Raw genomic sequence first — 13,905 nt, 5'->3', positions numbered from 1 at the left:
CCCAAAAAAAAAAAAAAAAAAAAAAAAAAGAAATGCCTATTTTTGAAATGAACAAAAATAGTCATGGAATTGTCTCAGGAAGCCACAAGGAATATTAGTTTTGACCGTTTGCTCTGACATTCCCGATCTTCTTCATTAAAATTCTTACCACCATGTTTGGTCATGGGCACTGGTTTTGCAGACCCAGCCCTTTCTCTCCTCTGAACTGCATTGGCATGACCTGGTCTTACCATGTATTCTCATGGATGAAGCCTGTGACTACCCTTTTCAATGGGCCTGAAAACATCCATTTTGGCTCCAAAGATGAACGCTGTTTTCTGCTTCTCAACTGAGGGCCTCCCAGAGATGATAGCTGATATTTTTCCAGTAATAGCTTTATTTGGAAACACACAAAACCACCTGGAAAAATAGTATAGCCTATTGGTAGCTCTCCTGAACTACTCTGCTAACATCAGAACTTCTAAAATTTTAGCAAGTATTTTAAACCGTATAGTTCTAAAATTAGTATGTCTTTCCAACAAGGAGTTGGCCTGCACTCTTGAAGACTGTAATATGTGACAGTAAAACACATCACTCATCTGCTTTTTCAGTCTCTGGTACTCTCTACCAGGGGTCAGTTTATCCTTGAGAACCAGAAAATATCTTTGAGATCCTTCGAATCAATGAGGAGCACTGGAGAGAAGGGAGAAATCCCTCACATGTGACAGACATTTTAGGGGATGTAGTTATAATTATTCTTGTCTTCAGACTCCCAAAAGTACAGTTCAGTCAACACTGTGAATCACGGAATTCTCTCACTGGTAAGCCCCCTTTCAAGGGTGTTAAATGTCTTGCTTGGCACTTTGTTTTATTTAGCTAACTTTTCAGCCTATTTTAACACGTGGAACCTCCTGAAACATGAGCCAGAGAGCGTACGAATCTAGCTCCATTTCGTTCTGGTCTGTCACTTTGGTGTTAGCATTTTCCTCACTCTTGTTTCCAGTTTGAGTTATGAAACCATTTCAGTTCAGTTTTAATAACCTCCCTGGCATGGCAAGCTCTACAAGAGCTGCCAAACTTAATACGTTGACTCCTTGTGAAGAGGGCAGCAGCTCTGGCCAGTGGAGGACGGGAGGTGGATTTTCTTTAAACGCATCCGTTTTCCATTACAGCCCTTTCTGATTTGGTAGCAGACTGCCAGGTGCAGCTGGTTTCCTCTTCTATACACAGTCATTTTTGACTTTGGTTTCTGAATTTCCTTGTCTCCTGACTCACCCATGATCCTCTGACTAAATAAACTACCTCGTGATCAATCTTCCTGCCCGCAGAGTAGGTCCCAGAGCTCAGCAGCCATGGGAGAGCTAGCTTCACCCTGTACGACAAACCTCTGATCAGTGACTTCCATGTGTGTTTATGGAGGCTTCCACGACCACCATAGGGAAACAGGTGCTCTGGTGCAGAGAGAGCGCCGTCTTTGTGGAGTGAAAGCAGGATTCTATTCTGTAGATGGATTTCCACATGAGCTGCAGGCATACCACTGAAGGTGTCAAAACTCTCTGAAGCTGCACTCGTGAGAACTTTCCCCCCAGCCACTCCTCTGCAACAAAACAAAGTTCAGGCTAGGAGTCTGGGTCCCTAGTCTTCAGTCTCATCCTTTCCTAGATTCTGTGCTTATTTAAGATGAAGACACACTCATCTCATTGGATAAAGGACACGAAAATATTCATTTCTTACAAAATGTGCAATAAACTGTAGATTTCATGGGCAGGTTTATAATATAGAGATGCCCTGCTTTAAGCCAATGAAATGCATGAAATTCCAAATTTATAAGCAAATAGAAAGGTTAAGGCAGTATAGAATTACTTACTTTACAAGAAGCGTGGCGATAAGAAACTTTAAGTAGCTATTCTCTATAAGGGCAATAATATACCATCATTTCTTTATTCAGATAAGGTGAGCTACTCCTATAACAAGAGTATTTAGTAGAAAAAATAGGTCAGGGACAGATCAAAAAGGCTGCCCAAAACTGGTGTGTAAATTCCCATTTGGGAATGTGGCCACCTATAATTTCCTTTAGAACCTCAGCTTAATCTTATTACACTTCCACTAAAATTCTCTCGGGGAATTAAGTGTTGGGGGTTGAGGGGTAAGGTGTCCTTGGGTTTTAGCTGCTTCTTACCACACATGTGTTTGTGGCCTCCGAAAGCAGAGGCCTCAGAGCAGAAACCTCAGAGATGCAAAGTCACTGTGTGGAAGGAGCGCAGACATCTGGGCATCTTATCACCTGGGAGTTCTCAATCTTTTCTTCTGCTACCGCCTGTGATGGGTGATGATTTATTCCCATGGGCATAGACTGCAGGCTGCTGCATCAATAAAATAGACCAGGAGTGAAGTGCAGCTCTGCAGGTGCTGGCTGAAACCCCACCGCTTTCTCCCCTGCTCAGGAAAGTGTCTTAGAGTGCAAGTGAACAAAAGAAGCAGCATTGGAGGGGCAACTTGGGATGTACTCTTACTGCTTTTACGTTTATCATCTAAAAACTTTGGTATCTTCTAACTCTTTTTAGTAACAGTTTGCTTGTTATAAACATCCCCCCTGAGATTTGCTGGTGCAATCTGCCATTATAAGGCTACAGACTGGAGGCCTGGAAGGGATTGGTCTGTCCTCTGAGCATCCAGAGTCCAAGAAGTCAGGAACAACCTCCCCTTTGGACAGCTCCAGGTCCTGGCAGACCTGCTTAAGGGATGGAGCTACAGAGAGGAAGACAGAGGGGAAAACTCTTGCAGGACTTGGAAAAAACCCTCTTATGCTTTTGAGTCAGATCCTCCCATGCAGGTAGATGCTCATCTTTCTGATCCAGCCAGTTGTTTTTTTTTCCTTTTTCTGTTGCCAGTGGTCTTCAAAGGCACAGCCCTTTTCTGAAACATTACAGGACCTTCTAATTAGCAGTCTTTGGCCGTGTAGAGCTGCAGCTTTTTTTGTGTGTCCCAAAATAACTAGGCTTTTGCAAGTTTTTAAAACCCAAGTTTGATTCAAAGATATAGCCTTAATTTATTGGTCCCAAGTTAAATGAGCACAAATTATTTTGTAATATTGAAAATTATTTTTAAATTTAATAAAAATGTTCATGGAACAATTTTTTTTCCTTATTGGAAAAATAGGATATTATAGCAACAAAAAATAATCTTTAAAAAAATGAAAAAGCTCTTGTTATTAAAACTTTTCTTCTCTCTCCTCCCCTGACCACTGGGGGACTTAACAGAATTCAGGTTCCCTGAATGGGAACTATTCTGGAGCCTGGTGTGGGGCTGGCCACTTTGGTTCATCAAGGTTATATGTTAATTAGAACAAATGGAAAAGGAGAAATTACCTCCTTATCCAAGGAGTGTCCTCAAGAAAGAAGAGTCAGTGGGGACAACAGGGGCTTCTAAATTTGGCTTTGCAGAGTCTCTTGTAGGCATGGGTGAAAAGTGGGGAGGGAGAAGGGAGCAGATATGGATTGAATGTTTGTGTTCCCCCCAATTTATGTGTTGAAGCTCTAACCTCCAGCATGATGGTACTTGGAGGTGGCACCTTTGGGAGGTAGTTAGGGTAAGATGAGGTCATGAGGGTGGAGCCCCCATGATGGGACTAGTGTCCTTAAAAGAAGAGGAAGAAACCAGAGTACTCTCTTTCTCTCCACCAGATACAGCAAGAAGAAAGTTATTTGCAAACCAGAAAAAGGGCTCTCACCAGACACCTTCATCTTGGACTTCCTAGCCTCCAGAACTGTAAGAAATAAATGTTTATTGTTTAAACTGTGGGGTAATTTGTTACGGTAGCCTGAGGTGACTAAGACAGGAGGAGAAAAGGTTGAGGGGAGCAAATTCAGGTTTTTTCTTCCAACTAGAGAAACTCCACTTTCAGAAAAAGAGGAATTATCTTTTTTTTATTCAAACTGCTGTGTGTGTGTATGTGTATAGACATTCTCCAGGCTTATTATTTGATACCAATGCTTTATTGTCATTTAATGCCAAGTGCAATTTAAAACTTGGGGGCGAGAAATGATTATACTCTAAGAAATTGCCCAAATTTCCTGTCTCCTAAGATTACTAACTTACAGAGGAGGGAACAGAGAAAAAAATTGGATTAAAAAAAGTTACAAGTAATGAAAAAAGACAATTCTATCTTTTTTTTTTTTTTTTTGGTATGGGCAACTGCACTTGATATTGTGAAATCAAGTGATATTATACCTCCAGGAACTCTTCCAGAAAGAGCTACTCAGTAAGGGGAGATTCATCATTAGTGCATTCAGAAATTACAGCTCTGGTATGTTTGCAAAGGATCATACATAGTCATGAAACTTCAAGAATAGCAAGAGTGTGTTCCTCTCCTGTCAAAGAATCTCTCTGTACATGAATGGCAATTGTGTCCTCGATTGGAGTAACTGTTTCTTCTAATCAAACAAAATTCAAGCTAACAGACCCATAGATCTTAACAGTACAGACCATCCTGTAACAGAATAGAAAGAGATGTTTTTGAAAGCTTCACTGTTAGTGATGCCCGTTAGTGTCTTTCAAGTAGATAAATAGTATAGCATGTAACCATAAATATAGATTACAGTGGCATGCAGTATTCTCATAAAAGAGGGAATTAGACCAGGGAGCCTCTTCTCTGTGCTAGAAACTGTTCCTCAAAATGCATGTAGTCTACTAACTGAGGAGATCTGGCATTTATAATAAAAAAAGGTACCTAATAACACAAAATCTGTGCCCAATAGCCTATTGTTTCTGGTCATTATGAGAGACATCAGCAATGAGACTCAGAGATGGGATGGTGGTAGGAACATGGGCTTTGGAATTTGATTCACCCAGATCCAAATCCCAACTCTCAACAGAGTCATCTGAGAAAGTGATGAAGCTGCTCTGAGTCTTGTTTTCCTCCTTTGTAAAATGAGAACAAAATGACACATCTCACAAGGTCAAGTGAGATATGAAAATCATGTAGCAAAAAATGCCTTGCCCTCAGTAGCCACTCATATATAATGGGTTTCTTCTTTTCTTACAGTCTGAGAAAGGATACATATTATCTTCTCAGGGGACAGGAATCTTAGTGATTCAGCTAGGCTTCCCTTTTGATATTTTTCTGCATGATCCAGAATGCAAGGCCAGTACCTGGAGAAATGCATGGACATGTCCAGGTAGAATATTAATGACAGGAGCTGCGTGGAAGTTGTTCCATTCACTAGCATCCATGTGAGCTTTTACCATCTTCAGGTTCTGCTGAAGTGCATGTGGTGCCCGAGTGTGTTTACCTGCCTGGTAATGGCTCTGCCTATCAGCAGTGATGAAACCTTAAATAGAAGTTTCCAGAAGTCCTTTGAATTCCATTTCTTGGAGATGAAGTAGGGAAAAATCAGTTTTCTTGGAAATTATTGCAATCTGGCAAGAACGTTGAAAATTGTTGGAGACACTGAAATTGGCTTGGAATTATCAAGCAGTTCTACTCTGTTTTAAATATTAGGCTTCCTGATGAGATTTCACTGAAGAAAGATTTCTGTGGCTCCAAAGAATTTGTAAACCATTGGCCTAGTGCAAGAGAGCCATAGTCTGAGAATGAAGAACCCTGTACTAAATTGAGTTCTGTCACTCATTTGCTGTGGGACACTCTACTTTTGTGTGTTACTTTCTTCAGAGTTAGAACAGGGAAAAGATCATATATTGGGGGGTATGACAGTAGATTTTTTTTTAAGCCTAAAGCAGTATCTACATCACAGAGATCATCTGAACACCTCAAGTTCACTTTTTCCTCAACAGAAGGTTTGCTGTTGTTTAAATTATCTCAATATCATAATTGCCTTGATGGCCCATCTCAAAACACAGCTGAAATTAATTCGTTCACTGTGGAAAAACAGAACATCTTTTTGCTTTCTTATGTTTTTTAACATTAGGCAATAAGAAGTTTCCTAGTTCTTTCAGTTAAAGAAAGGACATTTATTTTTATATAAATTTGTTTTCCCGCCAATTCCAAAACAATATTTTCATGGATCAAACCCCAGGAATAAGTAGGAAAAAACTTCCCAAGTTCCAACTAATCAGTGTTTCCTGTGAGTTCATCAATCCAATTCAACTGAGGGTGAAAACCACCTTTGTTCAATTACAGTATGTGGAACACTATGCCCTTCACACCTGCTTTTCTAGTACACACAATGTCCAAACATTAGGCCAGACAGGCATTGCAAATTTACACTGTGAAAACATGTATCTAAATATTCTCACAAGAACTGTTTTCCAGAGCAATGCTTTATAATTAATGAGAATGCTTGTGAGCATTCATAAGAACATTGTGCAATAAACATAAATATTTGATTACTTAATAAATGTAAATGTGATATGAAGTATAAAAAACACTGATTTAAAAGCTGACATTAATTGCCAATAGAAACTTAATCATAAGCTATTAATTTACCATAATATCTGGGAGTCTTGATTAAAATTCCAATAAGGCAAAGAACTGTAACCTATTACACTCAATTTAGAAAAAGCAAATAGTGACCATTTCAATTGTAAGCTTTTGTCTTACTCACCACGCACAGCTCTTACCAAATGTAATCCTACCATGAGATAACGTTCCTATTTTTTGAAGAATGGCAGATAGAACACAGTGTACAGCAGGTTTCTATAGAAGCAAGATTTGGAGCTGCAAGGAGTGTGGAAGCTTCATAAAGATTTGCATCATTCATATTTTTATTGAAATGAGGATTTGGTTCAGGAAGAAATGGTAACAAATTGGGCTGAAGAATCCAGTCATGGGGAACTCTAAAATGGATTCCAGTCTTTATTGGGAGGAGGAGAAAAGGAGGCAAGAAAATCACTTTCCTCACTCTTTACCCCTAGGCTACCAGCCGCAGCCCATGAAAAAGATCTCAGCCTCTACCCTTTCCATTGGAGACCTCCTTAACACTTGCCATTACAGGAGTCACTAATCTGATTGGTCAGAATTTGAAAGTGATCAGACCACATTTGCAGAGGGCATGGTCTGCCAAGGGGCCACCCTCCTGCTGTTCTACCTGTGCCCAGGTGGGCCATTAGCCTCCAAGTCTACCCCATAGGCACAGGCATGTTTCCTCTCCCCCTCTCTCTGTAGGACACCTCACCATACAGAATCCAAGATTTAGATTCAAGTGGAAAGCCTCACTCTCATTTGCTTTGGTTCTAAGTCCCATTTTCCTATCCAGTTTACCTGAAGTCTGGCCTTTTTTAGTTTTCAGCCACTTACTCAGGTTAATAAGTTCATATTTCATGTTCCATTGCTCTAGTTATCACTATTTGTTTTGTCAAACATGAGTGGGAAAGAGAGGCAAGTAATCATCAGGGAGTATTTTGGGGAGAGAAGGGGCATAGGGTACTTAAAAGGAGTCTTCTTCAGTTCTCAGAGCAAAGAAAACAACAGAAAACAAAGACAAAGCATGCCAAGGAGAGACATCCTAGAAGGATGTTTTCTCTTCCCATCCCATCTCTTCTGTATTAGCCACCTGATGCTGCCTGTATGAAGACTTTCTGGAGGTGACAACTGACAGAAGCAGAGCTGCATCTAGTGCCTGAACCATTACATGCTCAGAGACAAAAACAAGTGACCAGGGAATGAATAACTGGGAAAGATAAAGTGAATGCAATGTTTTGTTTTTCAAAATAACATTTTGTTTCCTGATTTGCTGTGTATGTGGAAAATAGAAAAAAAAAAAGCATAAAAGGGAAAGCAAATATCATCTGCATCCTACTAACCAGGAATAGTGATTTTCTGTTTCCGAGTTCCCCAAGGCCACCTCTAAGCTGTTGGCTGCCCTGCCTGGTTCTGCTTAGACTCAGCTGCTGGTTAGAGTACAGGTGTTAAAGACCTCATTAGCACACTTTTGCTACTCACTTGGAGAACTAAATACTCTCAAGTGACTCTTAAGTTCTCCCAGCACAATCCATTTCTGCAGCTGGCAAGTCCAGAGTTTTAGAAGTTTGTGTGTCTCTGCGGCCTTCTCTTGAGCCATTCTGATTTGTCTTTCAAAAAGGACACATATGTAACTGCACTGTGTTAGGCCCAGCTGTTCCTGATTTCCCTGCTCCAGCTTCCTTCCGCACACATATTACTGGTTTCATTTTATTTGTGGGGCAGGGAGGTACTATCATTTTTATTTCTTTCCCACCACTGAACAGAGAAACAAAACAAGAAGCAATGGTTTAAAACCATTTCTTTCTTCACAGCTCCAATCTAAACTGTCCAAGGAAATTAAGTCCCCATGTGCTGGGGAGTTGTATTTCTGGCTGAAATGCAAGTAGAGGACAGGACCTTTCTAACTGTTGAGTAGTAGGGCACAGAGAAGCCAGAATCCTAGACATGGTATTGGGTCCAACGTGCTCCAACATGCATGTGCCCATGGGTGTGGTGAAAACTCTTTCTCCTTAAAAAGCAGGGCGAGGTCTGAAGAATACAGTTCAAGTAACAGAACAAAGTGATTTTTTTTTTCCCACAAATGTATTTTCTTCCAACATTTTAAGCAATAGATCACATTGTTATATTGTTTCTTTCTAATCATTCCTCTTCTGTTTTCTTGTCAGCCTTCTCTTTCTTCTCCTAAGTATGGATGTCTCCAGGGTTCTATTCTTGATTCTTTGTCTTCCTCCTTTATAAACTCCCTCTCAGGGAACTGCTAGCTCACCTTGACTTCAGTTAGCACTGCTCTGCAAAGGACGCCTAGACCCTCCCTGAACTTTCCTGAAAAACAGTGTAGCAAAGCTAAGAGTGTGCATTTTCAAGTCCCAGAGCTACACTATTGCTGTGTGCCTTTGAAAAAGTTTTTCAGTCTCTGGGCCTCCATTTCTCCATCCATACAGTGGTGAGCAAAGCATGAGACAGTACTTGAAGGCATTTAAGTATTAGTGAAGGTGTGTTGGTCGTAAATTATCTCAGGAGAGTTTGTTTGTTTGAAAATGTCTGTATTTCATTTTGATTAAAACCAACTTAGGGTCCCTTTATCTTTTGAAAAAGTCATGCACGCACGTGGAAAATTTCAAAATTACAACAGGGTATTCATACATGTAAGTCCCTCTTAACTTTTATCCCTCAGCCACCTTCCAGAAGAAACTACTTTTGCGTGACTGACCTTTTTCTAGCTGCTAAGAAAATTCTCTTGGAATATCTCTTGAAATATCTTGTTGGATATACAGTAATTTATTACTCATTATCCAATGTGTGGATTTCAGGTTAATTCCAATTTTATTATTAAAATCAGGGGTGGACAGGTTTGAATATAACTGAGGATGGATTCCTAGAACGGATATTGATGAGTGAAAGGATATATGCAAATTTTGTGATTAGGTGTTTTGAGCTATAATTTACACACAATAAAATTAACCCTTTTAAGCGTGTAGATCTATAGGTTTTGACAGATGCACACAGTTGTACAACACCACCAAAATCAAGACAACAGAACACTTCTATCACCTCAAACGTTTCCCTTGTGCCTAGTGACTCCCTGGAGTCAGCAGATTGTTAAACTTTAAGGAATTTTCAAAGCCCGTTGTTAAAAACAGTCATTATTTAAAATTACATAAACTTACAATTCAATATAATTATATTTTTTAAAAGGTAATAAGTACTAAAAACTTGTTGCTTCCTCATTATTTTACACTGTACTATTATCTGTGGCAGTGTAGTTATTTATATCTATTTTATCTGTATGGTGGAAATACCATATAATAATGTGCTGCTTTGCATCTCTTCCCAACTCCATGTTCAGTGTCATCACTTTGGGAGGTTAAAATTGGCCATGATGGGAATATTTACACTAGAGAAATTGGCAAATGCTACAAATCAGAGAGTTTTTATTTGGAGAGCTTGAACATTTACCAGCATACTATGTTCACACCCCTTTATGCCACCCCCAGCCCCTGGCAGCAACTGATATATTTTCTGTTCTTATAGTATTGTCTGTTCCTGAATGAAAGAAATCATATAGAATGTAGTCTTTTGAGTTTAGCTTCTTTCATTTAACCTAATGAACTTGAGATTAATCTATGTTGTATGAGTAGTTGTTCCTTTCATTGCTAAGTAATATTCTATTGTATGAATGGATATACCACAGTTTGTTTACCATTCACCTGTTGATTGATATTTGAGCTTTTTGCAGTTTGGGGTGATTATGAATATAGCCATTATATATATTAACATATAGATTTTTAGTGAATGTTAGTTTTTGTTTGTCTTGGGTAAATACCTAGGAGTGAGACTGTGGGTTCATATGAGAAGCATATGCTTTACTTTATAAGACGTTGTCAAACTGATTATCAAAGTGGTCATACCATTTTGCATTCTGACAAGTAATGTGTAAGAGTTCTAGTTACTCTTTATCCTTGCTAACTAACGTTCATTTTGGTCAGTTTTTAAATTTTAGATATTCTAATAGGTTTGTAGTGGCATCTCATTGTCACAGGAGCATTGGTCTGACATAACCTATTACAAGGTTCTTACAAGTAGAATCTTTTAATTTTTGAAGAATATTTTCACAAAATACATAATTTATAAATTGACTGTTATTTTCTTCAAGAACTTTGAAGATATTATTCCATTGGTTATTGGCTTTTAATCTTTACATTGTGAAAAGTCAACAATCAGTTTTATTATTTCTCCTTTGAAGGTAATATGTCATTTTTTTTTGTACCTGTTTAAGAGTTTGTTTTTTGTCTTTGGTTTTCAGAAGTTTTATTATTATGTGCTTATATGTGATTTGTTTGTGTATTTATCCTGCTTGGGGTTAGTTGAACTTCTTGTACCAATGGCTTGGTGTCTTTCATCATTTAAAAAAAAATTTACACCCATTATCTCTTCAAATATTACCTCTTCCAAGACATTTTCTTTTCTACTTCTGGGACTCAAGTTACCTGAATTTTAGACTTGTTAACCTTGTATTAGGTTCTTTTATCTATTTTGTCTACTTCTGTCTCTCTACACCTCCATCTAGATATTTTCTCCTATTTTTCACTAACTGTGTTTTAAGTCTTCTGTTAAGCCTATCCATTGATATCTTAATTGCAGTTACTGTTTTTTCCATTTAGTTCCATTTTCATATTTGTAATAATTTCTATTCTTTCTGAAACTCTCCCACTTGTTATTTAATTCCTCAAAAATATTAACAATAGTTATTAAAAGTCTATGTCTATTCCAAACATGGACTTTATAATAACTATTTTGTGAGTCTGTTTATAGTGTCTGATTTTTTCCCTTGGTTTTCAGTCAAGATTTGCATTTTTTGTATGCCTTGTTACTTTTGATTGAGTGTTGGGCATTGTGTATGGGGCACAGTAGACATACTTTAAGTTTCTGGCTTATATTATAATGTTATTTTGACCAGAGAGAATTTACTTTTGTTTCTGAAAGACAACTAGACTAGGATAAGATCACCATAATCCAATTAGGGAATGAGGTGATCAAATCTAGGCTCCAATTCTTATGAAGTCTGGTTTATTTCCAGGCCATACTTATTCCTAGTGTGTAAATTTTGAGGGTCCCAAATGAAGTCCGAGGGTATATACCAGGTCCAATCAACCTTGGTGGGCTTTGAACTCCAATTTTCACGAACCCCAATCCCCACTCCTGTGAAACTACTGGAAACTCCCCAACTTTTCAATCTCTCAGGCACTGATTTTGAAATAGGCTGTCAATCCTCTTGAGGGAAAAAGTTGCCCCAAATGTCAGATCACAACTCTTGGATTTTCTTCTCATCTGGATCTTGGCCCTCCAAATTCTTACTCTCTTGGTAGTTTCAGATGCTCAGACACATTTTTAAAATATATTTTGTCCAGTTTTATATTATCTCAATAGGAGGGTGGGCCCTGAACAGTCTAGATAGTTATTTTGGGTTGCAGTACTCCATCAGTAGTTTTCAAAAACTTCCCAGGTGTTCTCTTTTTTTTTGTTTGTTTTAAGTACCAAGGATCTTTATTCTCAGGTCTGATATTGAATCTGTGGCTGCAGATGATGTCACTATTTTGAGAATAAAAGGTCTCATTTTCTTCATCCTTTGCAAGTCTTCAGCCACAAAGTTACACCTTATTCTCATAACAAGATAAGTGAATCAGGCTGGAAGGGGATTTAGGAGGTACACTGACGATAGAAGCAAAGGGGAACACACACTTTTACAGGCATATTGTCCCAGTTACCTTGAAAGTTAAATTTCAGATTAATTTACAAAAGTAGTGACAGAACCATGATTTCAGTGAAAATCAACACAAGTTATACCTTAAAAAAAAAAATCAGTTCAGAAATACTAAGTCAGGCAAGCATACAAAATTCAGAGTATTAAAAAATGCAAGGGCTGGTTGCCCAAACAGATATATCCCTCAGAAAAAGGGATTTGAAAATGCTGAGCAGAACCAAAGGAATTAGAAGCTGAATTAGCAGACAAATTCCCTCATTTTATAACTGTGGGCAGACATTAACTGGCAAAGTTTACTCAGCTAGATTAAGGGTGTACATAGATCTAATTCCTGTTGCTATTTGCAACTACACGTATCTAAAATACAAGGAGATAAATATCTGGAACACATTAGGCCCACTGATTTAAACAAAACAGTTCAACAGTGGGGGTGAAGTTACTGTAGCACAGCAGCACATTATACATATTTAAGAGATTAAACGGAAAGAAATAATCTCTTAAAGATTTTAATGCTCAGTTTTGATACACAATCAAGTTTCCATCCAATTTTCTGATGTATAGCAAACTACTAGCTTAAAAAAAAAATGCTTCCTTCAGTTTTCTTCTACACTTTACTTGGCCTTTCAAAACTGAGCACTGGGTCATTTTACTGTAGGTAATGTGTTGTTATATATGTACCTTCTAATTGCACATTTTAGGAATAAACAAAATCCACATTTCAGTAACTGAGAGTGTATTTATAAAATGAAAACCTCTCTATCAAAATACACTTTTCACTGGGAAAAATAAATAAAACGACAAATGGATCTACACAAAGTAAAGATTAACTTTGGTAGATTTGAGTGTAGGACAGCCGATAACAAGCGTATTTGTCCTCACTCCCCCAGAGCTGATCATCTTCCAAGTTCAGATTTTAAAAATATTTTTTAATTGAGATTACTATGTTGACATTTGTTTCTCATTCCACATCATCTTCAGCCAAGCTCTGAGCACTTACAGTTCTCTGACTAATTGTTGGGAGCTTAGTCAGAAGCATCTGGAACACTGGTGGTGGAAGAGTTTGCTGCAATACTTACAGTAACTGCTGTGGATGTCCACACACAGCAATTGCATTTGTCAGATGGTCCACACCCTTCTCATATTCACCTTGAGCTAGTAACTCTTCACCAAGCTGTATTTCTTCGAGGAAGAATTTCTGAACGGCTTCAGCATCTTTAAGGTCAGGTAATTTGGAAAGTCCAGCTGTCTCCTTGGCAAGCTTCTGTTTCTTTCCTCGTTCTCGCGCTCTGTTCTTGAAGTTGGGGTCACTCCGTCTCTTGCGGTCGAAGTAAATGCAGTACCCGATGGAAACAGCGATGGCGCTGTTCTGGCCTACCATCTCCTCTCCAACGAGGAGTGGGGTCAGCGGCGGCGGGGCCCGCGAAGAAGCTGTTGGCTCAGGACCCTCGGAGCAGACTCCGCCGCTTAGTTCCGACGCCCGCTTCCCTGGTGATTCTAACGGGCAGCTGCAGTAACAAACCACAGACATAGAGCATAAAAGGCATGTAAGATTCTTCATGAATTGATTCCTTCAAATCTATGTAACCTAATGTTTTACCACAGTCTTTTCTCTATCCACTGGCTCCCAAGCCCATATGCCTTCCAGCCTGATGGAACTACTTACCATTTCTGATGTGCCAGACCACAGTGCTCTCTCTTATCTTCAACCTTTTGCATTTATCACCCTTCTTTGCCAGGCCCACTC

At 38.8% G+C, this 13,905-nt stretch overlaps 1 pseudogene; it reads right to left on the bottom strand.

Moving 5' to 3' along the window:
* Positions 1–13,119: 13,119 nt before the first annotated feature.
* On the bottom strand, positions 13,120–13,539 carry LOC103069174 (mitochondrial import receptor subunit TOM20 homolog pseudogene; annotated as a pseudogene).
* Between the last annotated feature and the right edge of the window lie 366 nt (positions 13,540–13,905).

This window comes from Lipotes vexillifer, unplaced genomic scaffold (assembly GCF_000442215.2).
Source record: "Lipotes vexillifer unplaced genomic scaffold, Lipotes_vexillifer_v1.1 scaffold470, whole genome shotgun sequence".
NCBI classification, from domain to species: Eukaryota; Metazoa; Chordata; class Mammalia; order Artiodactyla; family Lipotidae; genus Lipotes; species Lipotes vexillifer.
This window is presented reverse-complemented; position numbering and strand designations above follow the sequence as displayed.